Raw genomic sequence first — 7,093 nt, forward strand, 5'->3', positions numbered from 1 at the left:
GGTAGAAAACGCTTTTTTTTGGTCGTCTTTTCCCACCTTTCAAATGAGCATTGAAAGTATGAGATTTAGGTAATTAGACCTTTGGGTATGTGAAAGTGGCAACATTTTATAGTTATTTCTAAATGTTTATATTATTGATGAATGGATAGAGTGATTTAGTTGGATAGCTACAGGGACAACGAATACAAATGTGTGAATCAAAGGTGTCACCAAGAACATAAGTAACGTATTTGGCATGATAATAAATAATAAGATGTTGATTGATTGTGGTAAAACTGGCAATAGGACAACTATTCACTATAGACCAAAGGACATATGATGCAATGAACTACGAGTCAATGCACGACTTTTGATAATGAACAGAACTTATACTGAAATGTAAGCTATAAATGGCCATGGGACAAAACAACAGGTAACTATTGAAAAGTGAAACCGGGATGATTTATGCCAAAGAACAATAATACTTTATAAATTCTGCGCGTCCAAATTACTTTCTCGATTAACCGTAAACCGGAATGGTCGAAAGTAAAAAAATCAGAGTGAAGAACGTATACAAAAATTGAAACAAAGAACCACCCAAAATGATCAGAAACAAAAAGCTTGAGGGAGTTAAGTCGACCTCAGTTTCGTGTTGAAGCTACTACATATCTAAATCAACAGAAAATTTAAGAAATATATGCTATAAATCATCTCATTGGCAAAGCAGTGACTTCTTGTCAGAAATGATATCTACACAGTGCTAAAAAAAAAAAAATAGTACTTTCTAAAGGAATAGGTCCAGTAACAGCCCTTTTTGACCCCAAAATATAGCAGTTTTACAAAATTGTTAGAATGTAAATTTTAAGTTATTTATTGGAAAGTAGAAAGCTTCTGCTACATAAATATGGGCTGTTTTTGACAAAACAATGCACATAAATCGGGTACTAGCATCATTTAGTCATGCTAAATTACTGAAATCTTCACAATTTTAGCCTTTCAGTTAAATTTTAGACGGTTTCCGTCTTAAGGATGTCTGCTGCTCTAACTTAAAATAACAAGGATTTCATGTGGTTGCTTAAAATGAAAACAACTTTGATATTTAAACAAAATAAAGTAAGAAAATCATTAGTCTCGTGTGTAGTTTTCAAAATACGAGACATTTAGAAAATGGCGGGAAAAGGGTTTTCTTCAGACTTTACTATTTGTTAACATTGGAATTGTTTTTTACCCTTTAAACCAAGAAAAAATAACAAGGATTTCATGCCGCCGGATCACTAAATCTTAAATGATCTATTGAACAGATTTATGAAGACAAAAGTGGGGTGTCGTGTAAAAAAAAATTTAATACATTTGGATGGATAAAACCTGAGAAAATCGAAAATATGACAAGAATTCAAAAACATGACCAGCAGACATCCTTAAATGAAAGTGGCCGAATTTGTGTTCATTCTAAATATTGAAATGTAGGTTGTATTTGATGATAATACATAACATATATTAAGGTTTAGGATGAACACAGATGCGGCCACTTTCATTTGTGACAAAAGTGACATTTTTTGGCATATTTGATAGATTTTTCATATTTCAGCTTGAATCGGAGCGTTTTTAATGAGTAAACCAGTTAAAATCTTTCACATAAACTAATTGAATCAACTGAAATAGACACTTAAGTGTTTAAAAAGTGTCCAAAATCTTTTGTCAGATGAATCTGAAATTAGAGGTCAAAATCGGCCCTTATCCTTTGGTTCGGGACTCTCTTTTTTTTTTATTATCAGAAACACTATTAACTGGAAAATTGCCAAACGGATGTTGAAATACTTGAGGAGCTATATAACTACACAACATCTCAATAAAAAGGTAAAATAAGAAAGACAAAAAATATCAAGAAGACAGCCAAACAGAATAAGTTTAAGAAAGAAAACTATGACAAAAACACGATGAAAAGACTACAATTATAGACAAAACACCTAAAAATGACTAAAGACTGCACAACACATACCAAACTCATTGTCACTATCCTAAGTCCATGTGCATCTTCAAAAATGCACACTTCGCAACATTTTAGACTTCATGACAAGAACCCCGATTTTGTTGATTGTATTCCTGATCCTTTTTTTTCTGTTAACATTTCATTTCTATCAATGTTTAGTTTTTCTCTTAGAACACAACTAACATTAATAGGGATAAATAATTGATATTGTAGGACAATCACTCTTATAAAGGGTCACGAATTATGAAAATTTGACATAAGAAGAGCTGATGAAACTAAACAGGGCCATAAGTATAACCAAATCTAGACAAGGAATCAGAGTTTTGCGTGTAAAAGATACATTCCTTAACTTGAATATTTTAAAAATGTTATAACGGCAAATTTTGATATAGCAATATTCGTATTTTCATGCCTGTTCTCTTTTTGGAGTTCTCTTTGAAACAGTTAACCAGCAAAGTAATCAACACAATGGAAATAATAAAAGCAAAATTCTTCATTTGAGGGCAATTGCTCCTATCAGAATCATAGGACAGTTTTGACGAAAACGGACTGATGGAAATCTCAACAATATAAACATTTTTGCCCCGTCAGATTTTATCTCTTCGAACCTGTTTTCAAGATAATAGACCAAAAGAAGTTTTATCCTTATGTTCATATTTTAGTAATGTCGGCCATGCAAGCTGGTAAGAGGGCCTCTTACATATTTTTTAAGAAAAAACACCGATGATGAGTGTAGCCAATTATCACTTTTGTTAAAGTTTTAGTTAAAGCGGACTAGATTTGGTGACAATGTTTACATTTTTTCGTGGTCATTTGTGACACAGAAAGTTAAAAAACAATAATGATAAAAACGTTCAAGAGGATTGCCTTTATACTTACTATTAAAACTCCTGGTTCATTATTATAAAAAAAAACTGTAATAATAAGAATAAGATAACTCTTCACACGAGACCTTCTTTTTTAACATTAACATTCCATAAAACAAATCATGAAGGGATACACAAGCCCTTGAATATCATATAAGCTAAATAGAAAAAAATTAAGGTGGTACCTAACACTACAGGGAGATAACTCTGTAAAGTCAGCTAAACGTTTTAATTACGTTGTGTTGTAAAAGGAATATTAAACTTCTCAATGATCAAAATTGGTGTTTGTCAAATTGCTATATAACCAGTGTATTTTTTTCTGACAAAACGGTTGGTTCAAAAAAATTTTAATTTTTATATTTTAATAAAGTCTCAAAGTAAATACTTTGACAAAATTTTATGAAAATTAAACGAGCCAAATTAATCTTAGTGAAAGTGTTGGGTACCACCTTAATATCTTCCTTTAATTTGCATAAATTACCTAGATGTAAGTCAAAACATGAAACGTTTTGTTATTTAAGCAACAATAAATGGAACGAAGCCATTAACTAGGATTGATAACAGTTAAGGAATAGATATGATGCACAAGTAGCAAACTTGGGAAAAGTCGTATAGGAAAAATGAAATTTAGCATGATGGCAAAATTTTGCAAATATCCACCAAATTTCAAATAAATTGAAAATAAGCAACTACAGACAACCGCGATACCTTCAATAGTGAGATAACCCAGTACCGTACATTCTGCTTTAAAAGGCCCCGACATAAAATAAAATGAAATAATGTATTTCATTTAAGAAAACTAACAGCCTAATGTATAACATAACAATTTACGAAAAACAAATCTCACATACAGGAACCAACGACTATCACTGAATCACAAGCTCCTGACTTGAGACGCACGCAAAAAGAATATGGCGGGATAAAACATATTTGAAGGCAACAACCCACACCTTACATGGAGTTTTGTAATGGAAAAACATGAGAACATTCAATAAGAATCCGTTGAAAAGGACTTCACTCATAAGAGAATTAACACATACCTCACATCAAAAATGACACACAGTACAGATCTAGATTGTTTGCAGTTACTGACAGAAAGTTAAAAGTCAATAACAACTGACAGAGATACCATTCAGTACACATCCAACAGCCAACTGATTTAGTGAAAAGACGGATTGTAAATGTGTATAAGTGTATAACAATAATTTAAGTGTTGTTGTAATTTATTTCTGATCACAAAATTAATATTAATATCATAAAAAATAATATGCAAAGTTCTTTTTTTCACAATATTAAAATTTTACGGACGCCTTCACGAGTTGGCTGACCGTTATGGAATAACCGTTTCACAGATGATATCGGATATGTTTCTTATGTCGTTATTTCAATACCCTCCCCTTTTCACGAATGTGACCTACCGAATTAGGCTATTTGCCGGACTTGTGGTAATATAAACATACGACGGGTGCCACATGTGGAGCAGGATCTGCTTACCTTTCCGGAGCACCTGGTATCACCCCCGGTTTTTAGTGGGGTTTGTGTTGCTTAGTCTTTAGTTTTTTATGTTGTGTCTTCTGTACTATTATTTGTCTGTTTGTCTTTTTATTTTTAGCCATGGCGTTGTCAGTTTTTTGTCCAATCTATGTGGTCCTCTGGTATCTTTTGTCCCTTCTTGGTAAACTTTTAGAGTAATTTTATTCAAATAATTGTTTACCTGGATCTTATCGAAATTTTATAAAAGCTGAACTATTTTTTCAAATGATATATTTGATCAAGTTTATTTCGTTTTATCCTTGTTATAGTGCATCTTCTTATTTAAAGTTCTGGTATTGCCAACCCAGATTTATTAACAGTGATATAAACTTCCTAGATATTGGCAAATCATTTAAGTCTTCCTCGTCAAACTTGTGTTTCCACAAGACTAAATGATCGCTGCTTGCTCTTCGATTGGGTTGACATCGATTCGCTATCGAAAAAAAGACTAAATATGTTTTGTGCTGTTTTTATTATACAGATTTGTATTTGCCATTTGTAAAATATCCTTAATTGTACGACGTCAATTTTACCAGATCTATCATTGAGGTAAGTAGGATTAAGTGTGTATCGTTTTGTGTTAATTCCATCGATAAATCTGCGATAACAAAATAAAGGCAACAGAAGTATACCGCTGTTCAAAGTAATAAATCGATTGAGAGAAAACAAATCCGGGTTAAAAATTATAACCAAGGGAAACAAATCAACTATAAGAGGAAAACAACGAAACAACCGAAACACTAGAGTGCAACAAAAAACCAAAGACAATGCAACACACACATAAACGAACTATAAGATAACAACTGCCATTTCCCAACTTGATACAGGACATTTTAAGAAAAAAATGGTATGTTGAACCTGGTTTTGTGGATAGCCAAAACTCGCGCTTTTATAGCAATGTAAATATACCACTAAAATGACAACATTACATGACATGAATACGGTAAAAATAAATGCAAGAACATTCAGAACAGAGAAATACACAAAATAAACAAATGGTACATTTCGACATGCTTACCACAGAATAAAAACGAACACGTTAAACCACCCAGGACAGCACACAAGAACCACGAACTGTCCGTCACAATGAATATATCAACGCTACAAAAGTGACGTCACAGGTAAATTTCTAAAAATTAGATATATGTCAAGATTAGGTTTGAAATTATGTTATTTGATATATTTTTTAACAATTACAAGAATACTTACAGAGAATTGTGTCAGCAAAAACCAACATAATCCCATTAAATGTTCCTTTATTTCGTCATTTGTTACATATAGTTATATCTTAAAATGTTTCATTAAGGGAATTTGGTTTTAAGGGCAGATCGTTTGAAGATGTATGAAATTATTTAGAACTTTCTACGGTACATGTAGAAATATACCAATTTCATGAGAATAAAATTAAGCATTATACAACTGCAAAAATCTGTTGAAATTGAATAATGTATTTCCGTCTCGGGTAGATTTGTGTATTTTCCGCTGAAAACACAAGCATATTAAAATAATTAAAAAAATGAAAACATGATAAGAGGATATAACGGAACTGACTATCAATGAAATAAAGGTAAGTCTAGGGACTATAACAATTAATAAAACAATTCACAAACCAAGGAATTTTTCTCCAATGAAATGTATTAGAAAATAGTAGAAACACCCAAAAAGGAACTATACATAAAACCATTCAAAAAATATCTTGCAGTCACATTGTTTGCTGGTCCTGTTTCTAGGGTGTCCAAACTCGTCCCGACATTGATCATCATTTTTTTTTAAACTGACGAAAAGGAGCTTTTGAAGTATCTCCTCAACGCAAATAGATTACAACTGACACCTGAATAGTATTTGTTCGTTGCTATTCAATTACCGGATACATTGATTATCATTCGATAATGTCTTTTCTATGTCTTTTATTGTCCAAATAAATAAACCGTTCCATTAATTAAAAACAAATTTCACATCTGACACATTTAGATAGATATCAATCTTTTGGAATGATTTTTAATTATTATATCATAATTTCCCTCATACAGTCATAATCAGAGTTGTTATGGATTCATGTGAACAAAACCGTGTAGCTATGGCCATTCTCCATCATCAATAATATTATAAGTTAAACAAAAAATTAATCAAATTAAGTTTTAATTGAGAATATTAAATGATTATGGTAAAAAAAAACTATATGCAAATATTTAAGAATACTTCAAATGATTTTCAATTTTATCTATGAATAAATGACATATATTTATTTCGTTTATTATTCTATTTGCAAATAAAAGCAACATTAGAATACCGCTGTTCGAAATTCATAAATCGATTGAGAAAAAAAAAATCTGGGTTTCAAACTAAAACTTAAGCAACATTAGAATACCGCTGTTCGAAATTCATAAATCGATTGAGAAAAAAAACAAATCTGGGTTTCAAACTAAAACTTAAGGAAAAATGCATTAAATGTAATGTATTATACTGTAATTATATGTTATAGTTGAAAACATCAAATAAAAGAGAACTACGACACAACAGAAACACAATAAGAATTTTTGTTTAAAATATTAAAGAAAGTACCAAATCAAGGGAAGAAATTTTCAACAAAAATGCGAATGCATGATGTGAAAAAGCTAATTTAATTATTCTAATTTACGGGTTATATTTTAAGTCTTCCACACGAAATGCATTGGATATTTCAATGATGAAGAATTAGCTGTTGGATATACGTTAACCAAACTAC

This window comes from Mytilus edulis, chromosome 4, assembly GCF_963676685.1.
Source record: "Mytilus edulis chromosome 4, xbMytEdul2.2, whole genome shotgun sequence".
In the NCBI taxonomy this organism is placed as follows: Eukaryota; Metazoa; Mollusca; class Bivalvia; order Mytilida; family Mytilidae; genus Mytilus; species Mytilus edulis.